The following is an 18,427-nucleotide window of genomic DNA, read 5'->3' on the forward strand; positions in this document are numbered from 1 at the left end:
CAGGTTGGGGCTCCGGCGGGAGGGGACCGCGGGGCCGGCGGCGGCGGGAGCGGGGCGCCCTCCCCTTCACGGGCGGGGGGTCCCCGGGCTCGGCCGGGGCTGCTCCCGCTGTCCCTCTCCCTAGGGCGAGCGGGAGATCGGGACCGGAGCAGCTCCCCACGGCCGGGCCGGGGGCGCGGAGCCGGGAACCCCTCCGGCCGCTCGGGCCGTGCTCCCTCCCCCGCCCATGGGGGATCCCCGCTTCGGGGTCTCTCTCCGCCGGCGGGTGCGCCCGAGCCGGAGCATCCCCGGGGGAGCCCCTGCAACTGTTGCCTGCAGGAAGCTCCGGTGCTCCGGGGGAAGAGCCGGTGCCGCGGGCAGTAGCGTCGCCCCGGGGGCCGGGGTCTCCCGCCCGGCTCGCCACAGCGCCGCACGGAGCGCTCGGACAGGGGAGGCTGCCGCCCTCACCCCAAATAACCCTGGAGCCTGCGAGCCTTGGGGTGGGAGCTGTGGAAGAGCCGCTCTCCAGCTCCGCTCCCCCCGCCCCCCCAATCCCTTCTGCATTCCCACGCCGGCAGTTGGGACCTGCCTCCCCCCACACGCGCTCCTTCAGCGGCTATTTCTGTCCTCGCCAAACGCGCCGCACATAGAGCTTTAATTAAAGAAAATTAGTGGAGGAGGGAGGGGGGGGTGTCCGTGCTCCGGGGAGGGGGACGGTCCCCGGGACCTCGCCGGGTGCGACTGATGATCGCTGCCGTTCGCTGATGGCTCGGGGGAGGCGGGGGACAAGTGCCCGCCTGAGAGTTTGAGCCGCTTTCGCTTGGTTGTTTTTTTTTTTTTTTTAAGAAAAGGGCGGTGGTGGGGGGTGGTACGGACACACGACGACGCGGGAAGGTGTTCCTTCCCGGAGGGTGTGTTGCAGTTTTAATTATAATGACAAATGTTGCCGTAAAGTTCCGTCTCGGTTCCTGAATGCAGGCAGAGCACGGAGCATCGGGAAACTCTCCCGTCGGTTTGGGGTACTCGCCCGTCGGACCGGGCACTCGCCCGTCGGCGCAGCGGAGTTGCCAAAGAATTTTCTTGGTTGCGTTATAAATGAGGCTCGGCCGGGTCTCCGGGTCCTCGGGGCGGCGGCGGGGCGGTGCGTGGAACCCGGGGGTGCCAAGGAGGTGGGGACAGTCCCCACTCCCTGGGCAGGACCCCTCCAACCAGCCCAAAACCCCGCCGGTCCCCAGTCCTCGTCCCATTCCATGTGGAGCGTGGCTACTCCTCCCGTGCGCGGCGGGACCCGACGGGCAGCGGCGTCCCGGTGCTGGGGAGATGCCGGCCTGCCGGGGTGCCCCCCGCGCAGTCCTTTCCTCCTCCAGCTCTCCCTGGACAGCATCCTCCGCACCCCCGCTCATCCCTGCCCTCCGGGCCGGGCAGCCCAAGGGACCTGCGGTGCTGCCCACGTCCGGGCTGTGATTTGCAGCCTCGGGAAAGCCCCGCGGAGGGAGGGGACATGGGGGGACTGGCATCACCAGGCTCCCCCAGGGCAGAGCCGCCGCTCCCGCCTCTCCGGCTGGGGACTCGCCTCCTCCCGTCAGCTTCGCGCGTTCTGCCGCCGGTTCGCTCTGGATTAAATATTTAGAAGTTTGCAGCGGTGAATAAAGCGATCGTTAATAGAAATTGATGGCACCGATGCAAAGGGGGTGGCACCGGCGGCAGGAACGGCGCGGCTCAGCGGTAGCGGGCGGGGCTCTCCTGGGAGGGTTTTTAAGGGGTTTCACCCCAAGTTAAGGGTTTATCACTCCGAATGCTGTGGCAGCGCCAAAACCCGGGAGCTGCTCTTCACATTTCGGATGATGTCTTTAAAAAGCGTGTTTTTTCCGCCCTGCCTGCCTGGAAAGAATAACCCCGTACCTTCTCAGAGACGAGGCAGTCCGCTCGAATTTAGCACCTAAAATCCCCCGTCAGCACCTCCCGCCGTGCTGCCTGACACCATGCAGGGCTCACACTCCCCCAGACCCTCCGGGTTTGCCATGGCAGCGGGGGCCAGTGGGAAGCGGGGGCCAGTAGGGACCGGGAGCGTGGCCCCAGCTCCAAGAAGTGCAGCGCTGGGCAGTGGGGGGACCCCCGTCCTGGGGAAGGCAGGGATGAAGTTTGCCCGATGACCTGGAGGAGCGAGCGGCCCCGGAAGGGGGGCGGCCTCCCAGGGTGGGCAGTGGGGAAGGACACACACACACCGGGTGGCCGGTGAGCCCTGGCTCGCCACGCCGGGCTCCGCAGCCCCGCTCCGAGCTTGAGTCAGCGCTTCTGTCAGCGGCGGGGATGGGGCAGCGCTCGGCGGAGCGGGATGCGGTCCTGGCGCGGGTGCGGAGGCAGCGGGAGAGGGGAAAGAAAGACGAGCTGGGATAGGATGGAAGGGCGAGCAGAGAGGAAAAGAAAGGGCGAGGGTTGCCCGGGGAGCGGCGGGGGGTGCGGGCCCACCCGTGCCCTCTCCGCAGAGCCGCTGCTCGGTGGGAGCCAGCGGCGATGGGCAGCGGCTTGGCGTGGGGATGGGGAAAGCGGAGGGCAGAGCGGAAAGCCCTGGGGCCGACCCGATGCCCCTGCTACCGGTTCCAGAGACCGTCTGTACCCCCCAGGGCGGGTCGGTGCCGTGCCCACGCCCGCCCACGCCCCTCACCCCGCGCTGGGGGACGCTCCCCCGGTCCGGCTCTGCCCACGCGTGTCCCAGCCCGGCCGCCGCTCCGGGCTGGGGCAGCGCCGCTCTGTGACAACAGAAAGTGGCTGGAAAGGGGCGAGGCGTCACACGCTCTGCCTCCGGGAGGCAGGGAAAGGCTGAGGGACCGATGGGAAGGCATGAATGAATGAATCTCCATAAAGAGCCCCAAGCAGCAGGGAGAGGGAGAGAGGAGGAGGAAGGAGAGGAGGAGGAAGAGCGGGAGCAGGGCAGGCAGCAGCAGACGTGACGCCGGCAGGTAAGGGGGTGCCGGTGCCGCACGGCCCCGCGGTGCCCGGGATGGCAGGTTGGGGGACACAGCCAAAGGGGGACAGGAGCTACCGGGACCCTGCACGGGTTTGGGTTTTTTTTTTCAGGGAGCATGTTTTTCCCCTGACTCCTTGCAAAATGTGGAGTCCCTAAACTTCGCAGGACTCCTTTCCTCCTCCGGTACTGCTGCCCTGCGCCTGCCGGCTTTGGAGGGTTCCGGGCTGAGCCCGGCGGCAGCTCCCGGCGGGGACCGGCCCCGGCGGCTGGATCTGCCCCGCACCGGGGCAGCCCTGAGCCGGGCCAGCCTGCCCGGCAACGCAACTCGGCCGGGCGTTTAGAGTTACCCTGCCGGGGGTATCCAGCTTCTGCCGCGGCCCCTTTGCTTTGGGGGATCAGTGGGGAGCTCCTCTCCCCCCGGTCTCCATCCCCCTTCGGAGCTCCGTCCCTGCTGTGGTTACATAAGGCAGAGGAGCCCTTAGCCAGCGCTGACGCGGGCCGGATCATCGGGATCGCACCCAGGGATGCCCAGAGCTGAGCTCAGCCTTGTCCGGCTGCTCCCCATCCTCTGCCCCGCTGCCCGCGCTGAGCAACCCACTGCCTGTCCCCGACTGCTGCGGGGACTGTGCGGCACAGGTACACCCCTACACACCCCTACACACCCCTACACACCCCTACACACACACCCTGCCCTGCCGCTGCCCTTGGCTCTCCCGCAGAGCTGCCCGCACTAGCGGCGCTGGAATGCGCGGAGCCCTTGGAGCGCACAGCCGCACACACACCTCGTCCCGTGGAGCAGCCTGGCTCCCGCAGACGGGCCCACGCCAAGGCGGTGCACACTGGAAGTGTTTGCACACAAACACAGCGCTGCAGGCAGCACACGGGTCACGCTCTCGCGCACACGTGGGCTGGCGCTCGCCACGGGCTGGTGCCACGGGCTGGTGCTCGCCAGTGCCGGCACGGGGGCGGTGGGTGCTCTCCCCGTGCCGGACGGGGCCGGCTCCCAGCCCAGGCGGGCGCTGGGAGCTCTGCTGGGAACGCTGCAGGCCTGGCAGGGCAGCCCTGGCTGGCTGCGGTGGGCAGCTCTGCGGCTGCCCGCAGCTTTCCCCTCCCTGACCGAGGTGCTCTGAGCAGGGATCAATAATGCTTTTCTGATTGGCTTCAATTCCCCATTCAAAGTAGTCACTGCATTAAGACTTGATTTTTCTCCCCTTTGACTCCTGGCCAGATTAGATTGTGAATTTGGCTGATTTCAAGATACTGGGGGAGGGAAGAATCATACAGCAAGCGAGAGAGAACTGAAATATCCTACAGGATCCCCTGGAGGGGAGAGAAATCAGTCTAGATAAGAGCTTGTTCTCCCCGCTTGGCTAATGCTTCTCTGTTGGATGATCAGAAAACACAAGATCTAACCTCTCACCAGGATGCTTAACTATGAAAGGTCAGGCTTTTGGCTTGTGCTAGGTGCAAGGTTTGTTATTGTGAGCTGTGGTTTATGTATTCCTGTTCTCCCGTCATATGCTAAACACAGGAGTGCCCGATGCCTGCAAACAGAGGGACGTGGTCAGTGCTTCCGAGGTTTACGAGTCGAGCTCTGGGTGTAACGCTGGGGTTGGAGGAACTGCAATGGGGACGGGACACGAGGTCTGTGTTCTGGAGAGCCCAGAGCCTGTTTGTCAAGTCTCAGCCCCATCCTTGGGCAATTTTTTCCAATAGTTATTTCTCCATGTGTGTGCTGGGGATAAGTGAGTGGGTTATGTCAGTGAAGCCCTACATTCCAGAGGGACCCGGAAAGCAGCACCCAGGAGCATCCCAGCCACGCTGGTTAGGGTGCTCTTCCCGTCTGGCTGCTCCAGGGCCAGGATTTCATGCCAAGAAAAGCCACAGCAGCACAGCATCACCTGCAGCATCCCAGCTGCCGGCCTTGCTGTGAATTGGTGTTAGCTCCAGGTGAAGCAAAAACTTGGGATTATGTGGTTTCTCAGCAAAGGGCACTGGGAAGGCTGGTGGAGCAGAGGGACTTGTGGAGGAGCTGTTGCAGGATGGTGAGGAGCCTCAGGAGGAGAGGATGTGGGGCTGAAGGCTCGCTGCAGGTAAGCTGTGCTGTTCTGGGCTGTGGGGATGCAGCTGTGCAGTCACCAACAAGGCTGTGAGGTGCAGGGTTGAGGAGGTGGGAAGCTACTGTGGAGGCTGTAAAGGGGATATGAGCAGGGAGCACAGCCTTGAGCAGTGTTTGGCATGATTTGGTGCAGCTGCTGGATTTTCTTGGTGTTGCAAACCCAGGGCTTGGGGAGGGTTTGAGTGAGCCCAATGGCAGGACAGCATTGGGGCTGAGTATCTGGGTATGGGGAGATGGAGATGTGATGGTCAGCAGTAAACTGGGCCCAGAGGAGGCTGGTGGGGAGGAGAGGAACTGTGTGGAGCTTGATAGGACAGCTATGGAGCCAGACAGAGCCCAAACTGTGGGTGAGGAGGGAGGCAGAAGGTCTGTGAGGACCTTGGGGTGAAGGCAGACCCTGAGCCTTGGTCCCATGTGTGCTAAACCCCCAGCAGAGTGGTGCCAGGGGCTGGGTGGGGAAAAAGAGGATAAAGAGCATGAAATTATTTGTGTGGTGGTGTTTGGCTGCTGGAGTGGGGAGTGTATGTACCCTGCACAAGGGTTATCTGGGTCCCTGAGATATCCCTGTAATAGGAACAAATAATAATAAATCTGAAAGAAAGGAGCTGTGAGAGTTAGCTCCAGGTGAGGGGGCCCAGAGCCTCCATGCACCATGAGGAGCTGGGGCAGGAGGGTCTGGGGGAGGTGGCACTGAGGGGGCAAGGGCTGTATGAGCCTGGGTAAGGCAGCTGGGAGGACCCAGCAGGAGGCTGGGGAGGCAGAGATGGGAGTTGGTGTGGCTGTGGCAGCAGCTCGTGAGAAAGCTGCGTGTGTGTAAAAAAACACCTCAACAGACCAACCCAAAACGCCTATCAATCAGGGAAGGCTTAAATCTGTTGTTTGGGCTTGGCCTCTGCACTATCTGGTCTGGTCTCCCGTGCAGTGTGAGGTTGAAGGCACAACTCAAGATGACCCACAGGCCGTAGAACCACTGCCCATGAGGAAAGCCCTCCTGCTAATGGAAGTGTGGCCAGCTCCCTGAGGGAGCAGAGCATCCCACAGCTCTGCCCTCAGAGCAGAGCTTGGTGTCCTCTCTAGGGGCTGATGAGGGAGAAGTGGGGTCCCAGAGCTGTGACTCCCTGTTCCTGCTGGGTGGGGTCCTGCCCCACTTGGGGACTGAGCCATCAGGTGTTTGTTCAAACACACAAAATTTGTGTGTTCAGGGCTCTCAGGAAAGACAAATGACCACAACTCCACTGGCTTCCCCTACCCCTCTCTCCTTGGTGCTTAGAGGGAACCGGTGGGAAAATCTCCAAGATCTGGGTTTTTTTTCTTTCCTATTCCAGCATTTCTTTATGAGCTGGACAAGGGCAATCTCTGAAGCTCGTTCGTATTTTTAAATCTGTAGGAATAAGTGTATGGAAATGTATGTGTTTTACTGTATCAGCTGCTATCAGCTTTTAACTTTATTACAGTAAGTGCGGAGTTTTTCGTGGGCCAAACTCATTCACTGGATTTAATGGAGTTAAACTGCAGGCAGATTTGGCTACTTGTTTGTGTATATCTTTGTAAAATGGACAGGCAGAGATCATAAAATTTTATACTCTCCATGGCATCTTTTAGGGAAAAGTCTTCCAATATGTTTTATAAACAGCATGCATATTTTGCTACAGTGTATGCTCATACCTAACACAAGGCACTTTAGAGCTGCTTCTTTTTTCCCCTCTCCCAGAGCTATGTGTATGTATGTGAACTCGGATTTCCCTGCATTATTTTCTCGTGCTGCTTTCCTTAAAAGTGTCTTTAGCAATTTTAAACAATTTAACTGGATTTCTTTATTTCTTTTTAGTGTATTTCTATCTCTTCCTAGAAATGGTAGTCAGAACCCTAACCTTTGCTATGAAGGGCTCAAAACGAGGGAAGAATAATGTTTATAAAGCCTCTTGCTAAATACCCAAAGCACTCCTAAACTGTCCCAGCTGCAAATGCATGATCTCAGGACCTTTCACAGGTACAAACATCTGCTGTGATACCTTTGAGGGGCTGACTTTTTTCCCCCTTCTTACTGAGATTCTGTTTTCTTTTCTTTTCACAATGTGATGATACCGGTTTCTTGACCTATTCTGGGCTGGGTTTAGATCCTGCTTGTGCAGGGCCTTTCCCAGTGTAACATGGAGCAAACTGACGCTTGAAGCTGTAGAGAAAATGTATTTCTAGGAGATGGATTTATTTTCTAATGAGGTATTTGATGCTTTTCCAGGCTCTAAACAAATTAGACCCAGATCTGTGGCTGCAGGGCATTGGGAGGGGAAGTGGTTGATGAGCTGAGCTAATTAATTACACTTATATGACTTATCAAATGGTCATCACCACCCCATATGAAGCACTTGAGTGGGTGGAATTGAGGGGAGAGGATATTGATATGTGGGATAAATGTAAGGCAGTGGTCAATGACAAGGACATAAATAAATCTGGGGGTTCTGGTGACATTAAAGTAAAATGTGGGCAGTGAGGTATGAGAGAGACTTGATGTCAAAGGAACCCTCAGGATTTGCTGGGGTTTCTAAATAATACATTAATTCAATTACACATTCTTAATTAGTGTTTTCTCAATTTGGAGCAACATAATTAATTTACTGTGTCATATTTTTATTTTGCTGGTGTGATGAGTTTCATTTTTGAATCTTTCCCCTCTCTGCTTTGTGAGACTCGTGAGGCTCGTAACACTTAGCTGTGATGCTCGTGCCACAAGCTGCAGCTTCTTTGGGAGTACCAGTTTTCTGTATTATGATTTTTTTATTATTATTTTTTTTTTTACACTGACAGGCTACACAGCACTGACCTGACCCCGTAATAGGAGGAAGAGGGAGAAAAAGAGCCCAGATCTGAAGCAGCTCCTTTTGAATGCTGAGCAGCATCTGTTCTCCGTAGAGCAGGGCGATCTGCAGCATGCTGGGGCAGGAATTGGCCCTTTGGGCTCCCCCAAATGGGGTTATTTGATTTTTTTCCTCTCTGGCAACTCATGGTACTTGCAGGGATGGGTGCTCCCTGTCCCTCTGGGGTGACTGCGACACACAGGGCTGCTCCTCCCGGCACCTGGAGCTGCACAGGGATGGGGAGGCCCAGGGTACTCTCTGTCACCCTGTGGGGCTTGTCTGCCTGCTTCTGGACGGGAAAGGTTGAGGGACAACACCTTTGCTGCTGTGCCCTTCACTGCTCTGTCCAGAGGGAAGGTGTGCTCCTGAGAGCTGCTCTCAGGCATTTGTTCTTTGGCACCTCCTGGAAAGCAGAGCCGGGTCAGTGGCCCATGTGCAGGGTGGGTGCTGGTGCCAGGGCTCTGGTCCTTGCCACAAGCCAGGCTTGGGGTTAGCACTTGCTTGCAGCAAACGTATTACCTGGTTTATTCAAGTTATAGGATGGTAGCTGATCAGGGAGATGAATGCAAGCCCACCCTGCTCCCTCCAAGCGGCGCCTTCCAGACCAACACTTGGCCCAGCTTTGCAGAGAGCTTTTCTACCCCCTGCCCCACTTCTCCCTTTTAATTTTTGTTCCTGGCTTTGCTTCTCTTCCCCACCCTCTGCCCATGCTCTGCTCTCGCTCGGAGGCGAGCGGTGCAGGCTCCCAAGCCCCATTCATCACCGCCTGCTCGCCAGGCACCGGCAGCCGCCGCTCCATTGATTGACTGCGGCGGGGAGTGAATTTAAAATCATTACGCTCCTGAGACAGCTTTTAAGTATGAGGAAAATCAAGTCTGTTAAGAAGCCTTGTGAAAAGGGTGTCTCCAGCCAGGGAATTCTGTGTGGGACCAGGTGCTGTTTGGATCCAGAGGAGACTCCACTGCTCTGGACCTGACGGGTGTCCCTGCGTGAGCCTGGGCCACTCCGTGCTGGTGTGATGGGAGTGGGCAGGCGGCTGCTGGTGGAGAATTAAGTAGAAATATTTCACTGTAGAAAACACTGTTGTGCAAAGCCATCCATCTGCTGCCTGTCTAATGCTTTGCATGAATTAATGAGCTGATTGATTAGGAGAACCTTGCAGCAGCCGGGTGAGGGGAATGATTCTTGTCCTCATGCTACAGGTGGGAGGAACTCAGAGGTGCAGAGGTTAAGATTAAGGTTTCCAAGTTGGGTTGGGTTTTTTTGCCATTAGTGAAGGCTACAGCTGAGACATTTGTCTGTGTCTTGTTTTACTGATTGATCAGTCTGATTTTTTGGATGTGTTTTGCCTTCAAGAGCAGTTGTGAGACATTGCTATGACTGCAACTCAGCCCTGGAGAGTCTCTTCCAGGATCTGATCTTCCAGCGTGTTCGTGGCAAAACAGCAAAGTCTGCTGCAACTCTTGGCTGTGGTTTGCAACCAACAGTCTCTTTTCTTTCTACTGGGAAAGACAAACTCTTACCATTTGTTACAATGCTGGCTGTTTAACACATCTTACTCTCACTCCACAGCCTTTACCAGTCAAGGCTTCCCATAAACGTCCCCCAGTTCCTCACAGTATCTCTCCTGGCCACCTGCAGCTGGCGGAGGCAGGTTACTGATGGCTGATGCATGGAGCATCTGTCTCCTCCACGCTATGATGAGTGCAGCTTTTCAGGAACGGTGCATTGAGCAAATGTCACTCCACAGCCCCAAAATCTATTGAAGGAAATGACAGTGGCTGTGAGCATTAATCATCCTGTATCATCAAAATAAAGTTGTTGCAATAGAGTATTGTCAAAGGATAAATGTCTTGACTTCAGCTCGGTGCTGGTTCCTTTAATGCTGGCAGTTCACCAAGCAGGAGATGGTAGTTGTGTGGCCCAGGGGCTCAACTTGTGGCATTATTAATTAACCCTTCCCTCTCCAGGCTAAACAGTTGGTCAGTCTGGTTACCCAGAAAAAGCCTAGGCCACTTGAGAAGTTGAAGTAGTTTCTTTTCATCATTGTGCTGAGAAATTTGTGCCTGGCCTGGCTTGAGTAAAAGCAGGGGTGTGTGGAGCAGCACTGGAGGGGCACTTTCCACTGTGCACCCCCCCCCCCCCCCAAAGGTAGATTTGTTAAAGCAGTGCAAAAAAAGGCAATGATTAAAAAAAGGTATTGAATATCTGATTTGTGGTGTAAAAAATACTTGTTTTTGCTTTACTCCTGCCAAAGGATGGGGCTGGAAAGCAAACCCTGTAACCCTCATGCTGGTCTGCACCTTCTCAGGGTGGGGCAGGTACAAAGGCTGATGCAGGCAGACATCAGGAGTGTGACAGACATGGCATCCACAGGGACCAGTGGGATGAGGGGTGGCACTGCTGGTGGCACCGAGGTGATTGTCTCCTGGGGCTGGAGAGAGGCACGGCAGTAATGTCGCTTCCAGCCGCTGTCTCCTGGGGAAGGTGGTGCTGAGCAATGAATTGCAAGGTCTGGTGTGTGCCCAAGGGGGATGGAGAGCTGCTGGAAATCTCTCTGTGCTTAAAATCTGGGAGTTCAAGGTGGTCTCTTGTGTTTTCTGGCACCATTGAATTTCTATGCTGCCTGGGTTTGAGCCTTTGTCCATGGGGGCTGCAGGGACTTGGCCTGTGTGAGGAACAGGCTGTGCTTTGCAAGCTGTGCAGCAGAGCAGGACTCTGAGGGGGAATGGAGTGGAGCTCTGCCTCAGCCCAGCTCTGCTGAGCAGGCAGGCGGGGCTAGGAATGAGGGCTGCACACAGGGATGTGGGATGGACACCTCGCTGAGCCCCTCTGGTGTTCCTCACCTGCCCTGGCTCCTATTTTTACATTTTCCGGGGAAATGCTGAAGCCTGGGCTCAGGAATAAAGCAACTGCTTCTGGAGAACATGTGCCACAGAGGAGTAAGGGGAAAACGTCAATAAATCAACACATTTCAGCCTCTGTCCCAGCTCACAAAGGAGCAGGAATCAGGCTGTGGAGTTTGTGTAACTGCTGCATGTGTAAAGAAAAAAGGGGAAATAAATCGGTGGGATGAGATTCTTACAGCTTCGTTAGAAACCATATAATCATTAGATTGGAAAATACCCTAAAAGACAAAGTCCAGCCATAATGCTTACAAGCAAAGTGAACATCACTGCCCCATCCCAGTTCAGTCTCATTGTTTACAGTGTGGGTCAGTTTGTTAATCTTGAGCTTCACTAATGGACTTGATGATCTTGGAGGTATTTTCCAATATTAATGATTCTGTGGTTCTCCAACAGTTTTGCAGAAAAGTCCTCTTCTATGTTAAAATCCTTTCCAGTTGTGAACTAGCTTGGAGGTTCTCTAATACCACATTGGCTTTAAGAAAAAGCCCCAAAATTTCTGCATGGCTTTCCTGCCTCTCTGTCAATAAAGAATGGATAATTCATGTTATGGTATATTTTTTTTTTTGTTCATTCCAGTCCCAATCTTAACAAAGCCATAAAACAGCATCAGCTTATATAGGCCTTAGGACAGCACACTCTCTTTCGCACTGGAATTCTTTATGTGTGGGAGTAAACAGAGTAACACACTTCATTTTAATGAGGCTGGCTTGGGAATTAAGTGTGTGTCACTTATTGATCTTGCTTTTTCTCCCCATTTATTTTGAAAAGCTGTTGTCTTTGTTTTCAGCAGGTAAAATCTGAAGTGTTGTTGCAATTGCTGGCTTATTTCTGTGGTTTAGATTGCAAGCAGCTCCTCAGAGCCAGGGCTTGTGGGGTCCTTGGAGGTGCTGAGTTACAGGTAACCTGTTCTGCACACAGAGTGTAAGGAGCCAGGCATGGGGACCAGATGGGAAATAACCTTCTGAGCTGGTCAGGTTTTCTGTGACCACCTGAGAGCCCCTTATCTGTCATCAGAATGATATCCAGAGAGCTGGCACCTGCATTCAGTGGGTAAACCTGGAGGTGAAGTGACACATCCAGGGTTATCTGGGATGCCAGTACCAGAGCCTTGCTGGGACCAGGTCCTTTGACACCTGCTTCTGCACTACCCACAAGACTTACTTCCTTTCTTTGTCCTTAGTTTTGCAGTGCAAGGAAATTTTTGTTTAATTTTAAATGTTCTCCTGAATCTTGGTGACGGCAGATTGACGTAAGCCTGTGCTGGATCAGGGCCTGTTCTCTTATGCATATGGATGTGGACACAGCTGTAAGCGTTTTCCATCTCAAGGCTTCTGCAGGGAAGGGAGAGATCTTCCCTCCCTGCCCATGGATGTGTCCCCTCTCCCCTTGCACCAGGGGACCATGGGAGTGAGTTGGGGTAGAATCGCGGGTTGCTTGGCTCAATCATTGTCCATCAAGTTTCCTGGTGAAGCCAGTGCGTGTGTGCAGCCTCCTGGGACACTTGGGAGCTGGCCATGGCAGTGGAGGGAAGGCCTCTGTGTCGTGGTAACATCTTCCTTGGACCACACAAGCTGGGAAGTTCCTCCAAGCCTGAGATTTTGGAGATTTTGGGTGGTGTGTCAGCACATCAGCAGAGAATTACATGTTGGCCATGTCTTGTCTGCCAGAGTTTGCCCAGGATCTTGCTTTTGCTGGTGTCACCAGCAGCAAAAATGCGGCTGCTGCCTTGGGGTGGGAGCAGCAGCTCCTGAAAAGGGTAGCACAAACAGGTGGGTCAGATGGCAAGGCAGGTTGTGTTCATCCCAGCTGGTCAAATGCAGACTGGAAAGCCCAGGCTCTGCATCTCTCCTCATGTGTGGTATCCCCTCAGTCACGCCATAGCCCATGTGCTTGCTCAAGAGAACAAAAACTGCTTCCTCATCCCTCTGCAATGTCTGCAACATCCAAGGGGTCTCCATCCATTTACCAGCATGGATTGTGCCCATGAAGCTCTTGAATCATGCTGGATGCAGCCTGATGAAACTGCAGGGAGAATATTAAAGGAAAAAAAGAGTGGTGGAGAGAGCAAGTCAGCCCAAGTCTGTTTATGGCAGTTCCATTTTATTTAAAAGGGATAGCAAATTATAAACCATTTAAATATTTCATCTGCAGAAGGGCCCTGAATGAGTTTGCACTACATGTGCATGTGTGATGAATGAGTGGGGATGGCAGCAGGAGCAGCAGCGAGCACCAGCCCTGCTCAGGCCCATGTGCATGTGGGGGAAGTGGTTGTGTTGGTTAAAGTGTTTTATTTTAAAAGGGAATGTGTATTTTACCCTTTAGTTGGTGAAAGTTGTTGCTGTCTTAACAGGTTGGGTTGGATCTGGAGATAAGGGCCTCATCCTGCTCCTCGGTGCTTTCTGCCTGCTGGGTGCCTGGTGACTCTGGAGGATGCTCAAAATAGCCCCAAATCAGAGCTGTGCCTGCCCAACCTTGTGGAGAGTCACGAGGTCACTGGTGTAACTGGGAGGAGAATTTGTCCTTCTAGCTTTAAAAATAGCTGTATTTTCTTTAATGGCATTTTCCTTGGGGCAGCCAGGAGCTTGCAGGAGTGCACAGCCCATTTGAGGTGCTGCTGAGCGGGAAGGGGTGCCAGGACACCCCAGTTAATCCCATTTGTAAACCACATTTGTCTCTAAAAATGAACCAAACCAAGCAAAACTCCAGATTTTTCTTCCTTCCAAAATTTTTAATTCAACTGGCTTCCTAGAGCCAGGTCGAAGATGTTTCCTCTGTGGGAAATGCTCTCTGGTATAACTAAATAGGATTCTGTAATCTCCAGCAGCTGAAGTGTTTAGTTAGGGTCCAAGGGTGGTTTTTTTTATCCCAACTCTGTCCATCCTTACCAAAGTGCGGGGTTTCTAACCATGAGTGATTTGGGGCTTATCTCTGGGAAGTGCCGTGAATGCCAGACCCGTGCTTACACAAGGAGAGAAATGCATGAATTTTTCCACATCAGTAGGAGCTGGAGATTTTGCTAAAGGTGTCTCCAGCTGCAAGGAGTGAGATACGGCTCTGCTGGAGAGCTCCAGAGAGGCAGAACTGAGTAGAAAATTTAAATGTGGATTTAATGCCTCAGAAAGCCATCTGTAAGGGAAGGTGCAGGTGCTGGCTGGCTCTTGACCGTGCAACAGGTCACTCGGGCTGGCTGATTGTGAGGCTGCTGAGGCACAGGTCTGGTGGCTTTAATCTGACTTGGGAGATGTTCATTAGGGAGCCCTGAGCTGTCTCAGGGCTGCAGCACAGCCCAAGGCTGGTGCTGTCCCTGTGAGTGCTCTCCATGCACTGCTTGTACAGGGTCCTGCTGGATCAGCTGCTTCTGTCTCCATTTTTACATGGAAAAGCTGCATTTGAAGGGCCTGGGATGCAGATGGACAGACTGACCACAGCCAGGGCAGGGCACTTGGGGTGCAGTTGCCATCCTAATTCTGGCCTCTGCCTGTGCATGCTGAAGGAAAAGGAAAAGCAGTAAGTAAAATCAAGCCTCTGTTGCCTTGTTAGCTGGTGAGGCAATGGCTGAACCTCTTAGATGACACTACACAGCACTTTTGTAGGGTTACAGGGTAACTTGGTTAAACCCCAGCTCTGTATGGACACAGGGCTGAGAACTGCACCTCCTCCTGCCACTCGTTCCGTCCTGGCACTGAGGTTCTGCTGGGCATCCTGGCATGGAGGGCAGGTCCGTGCCTCGGAGAGCTGTGCAGAGCAAACCCACGCTGGGAGGGAGCATCACCTCTGCCCTGCTCGGTCTCTCAGGGCTGAGAACCATCTGTGCTCACCCCAGCGCAGCAGTGGTTGTGGTCAAACCTCTGCTGTGCCCCCTTGGTGCCCCGTTTGTGGGGTCCCTGCAGCCCGCTGTGCCCCCAGCCTTGCTGCTGCTGGGTGCTCCCCTGAGCGTCACACTGGCCTTGCCCTCGGCCGTGCCCCCTCCTCACACCCCACCCTGGGGTTTTGTTGCCCAGCACGTAGCTAATGTCAATTTGTAAAACAATACTTCAGCATTACCCAGTGAAAACACAGACGGCATTGTACAGCTGGGAGCAACATTGATTGAAGTGATATTTAATCCAAGGAAAATACATGATACATAGTCTAGGATTCCTCGCTTATCCATCATATAATGCAGTTCACGGGGATTAAATATCCCTCCTGTAAAGTTGGTTGAGATCAGTGTTGTTATTTGTTTTGCAAATGATCCTGACAGTGATGCTGAGAGCTATTGATTACCAATGGTTCTTTAAAAATTACTATTATACTGCAAATTACAAACCTTGGGGGTATCCAGTTATATGATAATGGAAAGGCATTGGTGTGTAATGACACATGCATCATAACAAATTTGCTCTTGCTATATAATGGAGATTGAAAGGGACATGATTTATGACCAACAGGATTAGCTGCCTGACATGATATGTCTAAGGTAACACCACAACTGTCTAGTTGTTCATTGTGGCAAGAAGCACTGATGATTAGAACAATTTAGAAATAAATGAAGGAAAAAAACCAAAACAATATCTCCCCTAACTTTTCATTTAAAATATGTAAACCACTCTTCTAATTAATAAATAGTTAAAATCCCTCCATCTCTCTCCCAGGAGCATCCACAAAGCACTGCACAGGTACAAAACAAGGCTACCAGTCCTGGTGGAACTCCTGGGTTTGCCTGGAAAGCCTTCAGAGCTTCTGGCTGTGATGGAAGTGCAAAAAAGAGCCCTGAATCTGCTGGGAATTTCAATGCATGTGTGCCCTTGAAGCCAGTGGAGGACACTCGTGTTGAGTTGTGTGCTCTCATTCCTGATGATGAATGCCTGATAACACAACTGCTTGTCTTCCAGGCTCTCCTGGTGTTTCCCAGCTCCGTAGCTGAGGACTGAATACTTGATGTGTTTGAGAGGAGCCTGAGGGCTCCTTCGGCCTCCGGTGGCTTGAGCAGTGTCACAGGAGCCTTGCCTGCTTGGGGGGCAGAGCTGGGTGCTGTGACGTTGCCCAGCCATCCTGGGATGGCACAGAGGGCTGGTAGGAGGATTTTGCATTCAGGAAGGTGTGTGGTGTGAAGGTTAACTCCCGTGGCCATCCTGTGCTCTGGGTATGCTGCAGATACCAAATGCCAGCAAGGCAAACAAACCTTGTCCTCATCAGCAGCAGTGCCTGGGTCTGTGCTGCTGTGTTAACCTGCTCAGCTGGGCATGGTGAAATGCATGTCCAGGAGCCAGTGCCAGCAGAAGCACCTGTAAAACTAAAGGGAGGGAAAAAGGGTTTCCCTTCTTCACCAGCACCTTCTCAGCATCTTTTCCTGAAGCTGTGTACTGTGCTGAGAGTCACCACGCTGCCAGTGTGGAGAAACACCCATGGGCAGGAGTCCTCCTCCACAGACACAGGTTTACTTTTGCCCTCTGCTCATTTATTCTGTGGTGCTGCAGTAGTAGGGACACTTGCCCAGTAATTTATTTAAAGAATTTTAGCACTTGGTAACATGGCACTTAAGGTGGGGGAAGAAAGAGGTGTGTACTTGTTTAGGTATTATTCTATACAACATCTAAAGATCCACCTCCAGCCTTCCCTGAATCCCACTAGCTCACTTGGAAATGGGAGGAAGTTTGAAATAATAAAAGGTAACTTGGAGCCCACACGCACTAGTGGTTGGTGGGAGGTGAGTGCATCCCTGAGCACGAGCAGCACTGTGCTCTTACCCACCTTATCCAGAGGAATTATTCCCCCTGCCTGAAGTGTAAGCAGTATCCTGGGATGAGGCTGCCAGGCTCCCTCCCAGAGGGAGGAGAAGCAAGGGCTCCTTGCTTCCTTGAGACCACACCATAGAAGCAGTTTGTGATATAAAAACCAGTGCAGAGTAAAATTCTCCTTGTGGAAGTGCTGGCCCTTGACTTGCAGGAAAGCATTTATTGTGCTGTTTTCTCAGCCCAAGTCCTCTGCAGGTCACCATATGCTCTACCCCATCTCGTGGCCCATTCCTGTGTGTGCTGTGCTTCAGGGGTAATCAACAGCTGCAGAGATGCTGTTTGTCATCAGGGAAGGGGCATGTGCAGAGGGGGCTTTGTTTTCCCAGTAAAAATGAAATCCCAGCGTTTTGTCCGTGCTTTAGGTATGAGAGTCTCTGCTTGTAGAGACAGAGAGCTTTTCAGAGGAACTGCAGTTTCAAGATTGTGGAGGAGGGTGGACCAGGAGGGGAGGTCCCAAGTGGGGCTCAGAAATGCTGGCACAAGGGACCTCTGGGACTCTGCAGCCCAGTTTCTCTTTTGAAGCAGGACTTTTGCCAGCGGTGACTCAGGTTGGTGTTGACTTTGTCTAGGCAAGTCTTAGAACTCCTCCCAGGGTGGATACAGGTGGTGGGTTGACTGCTCAGGTCCCTGCCTCCCTGGGGGAGCAGAGGTATTTAGGGGTACAGGTCATGGGTTCATCCTGTGACTGTGTGAGATCCTTTTGGCACTTCAAAAAGACAGGGGAGGACCTGACCTGGAGAAGTTGTAGGGGATGGAGGAAAAGGCTGGTTTTGGCTGTTTGTTCATCCTCTTCATCACTCCCAGCTGAAGGTGGGTCAGGGTACAGAACTGGACAGGAGATGCCCTCATCCAGAGCATGCCTGACCTCTGCAGAGATGTGCACAGACATGAATGTGCTTGGGAATGATGTTTTCCCTGCCATTACCTTTGTAGATGACCTGACCTGATGTCTCTGATCCAGGCCCTCCCAGGTGAGAGAGCTCTCTTGCAGGAACTCTTTGACTAGCAAACACTTCAGTGGCTCAGGGGAGGCTGGAGTGGGAGGAAGAGAGCCCTTGTTCCTCTCAGCTGCTCGGGGTTGGGTGGACCTAAAAGTAGCAGGTATGAATGCAACTGTCATTACCTTAATGCTTTGTGTCACAGCAGGAGTGGGACACTGTCACATGTATGGATTCTGGGAGGCCTTTAGATCCAGCATTGTATCACATTTTATGGCAAAAATCAGTGTAAAATGGTTGTGGTTGGAGCTGTGTCCTTCAGCCCAGTAACTGGCTGCACAAGTAAGTCACTGAGTCAGTGTGCACAGCAGCAGCAAAGCAATGCATAATTCAGGAGGCACCTCAGAGTGACACAGGGGACAGAGGGGCCACACAGCTGTCGCTTCGTTGTGTGAATCAAGTTGGCTGGGTGAAAGTGGGGAGTCCCCCCTGTGCCAGAACACTCTGGGCAGAACCTGCTGTCCTTAGAGAGACCAGCATCACTGGGGTTGTGTTGTGTGAGACACACATTGGGGCAGAATTTGCTTCTCCTTGGAAGAATTTATCTGCAAAATGTGGGCATTCCAGCATTTCTAGGGTACCTCCCGGGGTAGCCCACCCTGGACTGTTGCCTGTCCTTATCTGTGTGTCGAGCAGTCCCCTCCTGCTCTGATTGCACCTCCCTTGCTGGGACAGAGTGGGGCAAAGGGAGCCTCAGGGGCGATGTGGCCATGGTTTAGAGAAGTTTGTAAGGGATTTGATCACAGCTTAGAAAAACTTTCTCCCTCTCCTCTGTGCTAGTGATGACTCTCCATTTATTTCTCTGCCGTTGTAATGAAAGTC

General features: G+C 53.5%; 1 protein-coding gene across 2 annotated transcripts in view; it reads left to right on the forward strand.

Moving 5' to 3' along the window:
* Positions 1-18,427, forward strand: part of ELFN1 (extracellular leucine rich repeat and fibronectin type III domain containing 1) — a 103,801-nt gene that overhangs the window by 564 nt on the left and 84,810 nt on the right. Inside the window, exon 1 of one of the 2 annotated variants that reach the window (XM_042037272.1) lies at positions 2,696-2,939. The exons of the other annotated variant lie outside the window; for it this stretch is intronic. The gene's annotated coding sequence lies outside the window, so the exon portion shown is untranslated. Of the gene's footprint in view, positions 1-2,695; positions 2,940-18,427 lie in introns of those variants that run through there. 2 annotated transcript variants of the gene reach the window in all.

This window comes from Corvus kubaryi, unplaced genomic scaffold, assembly GCF_017639235.1.
Source record: "Corvus kubaryi isolate FWS band 111438036 unplaced genomic scaffold, C.kubaryi_AGA036_p1.0 37387, whole genome shotgun sequence".
Taxonomy (NCBI): domain Eukaryota; kingdom Metazoa; phylum Chordata; class Aves; order Passeriformes; family Corvidae; genus Corvus; species Corvus kubaryi.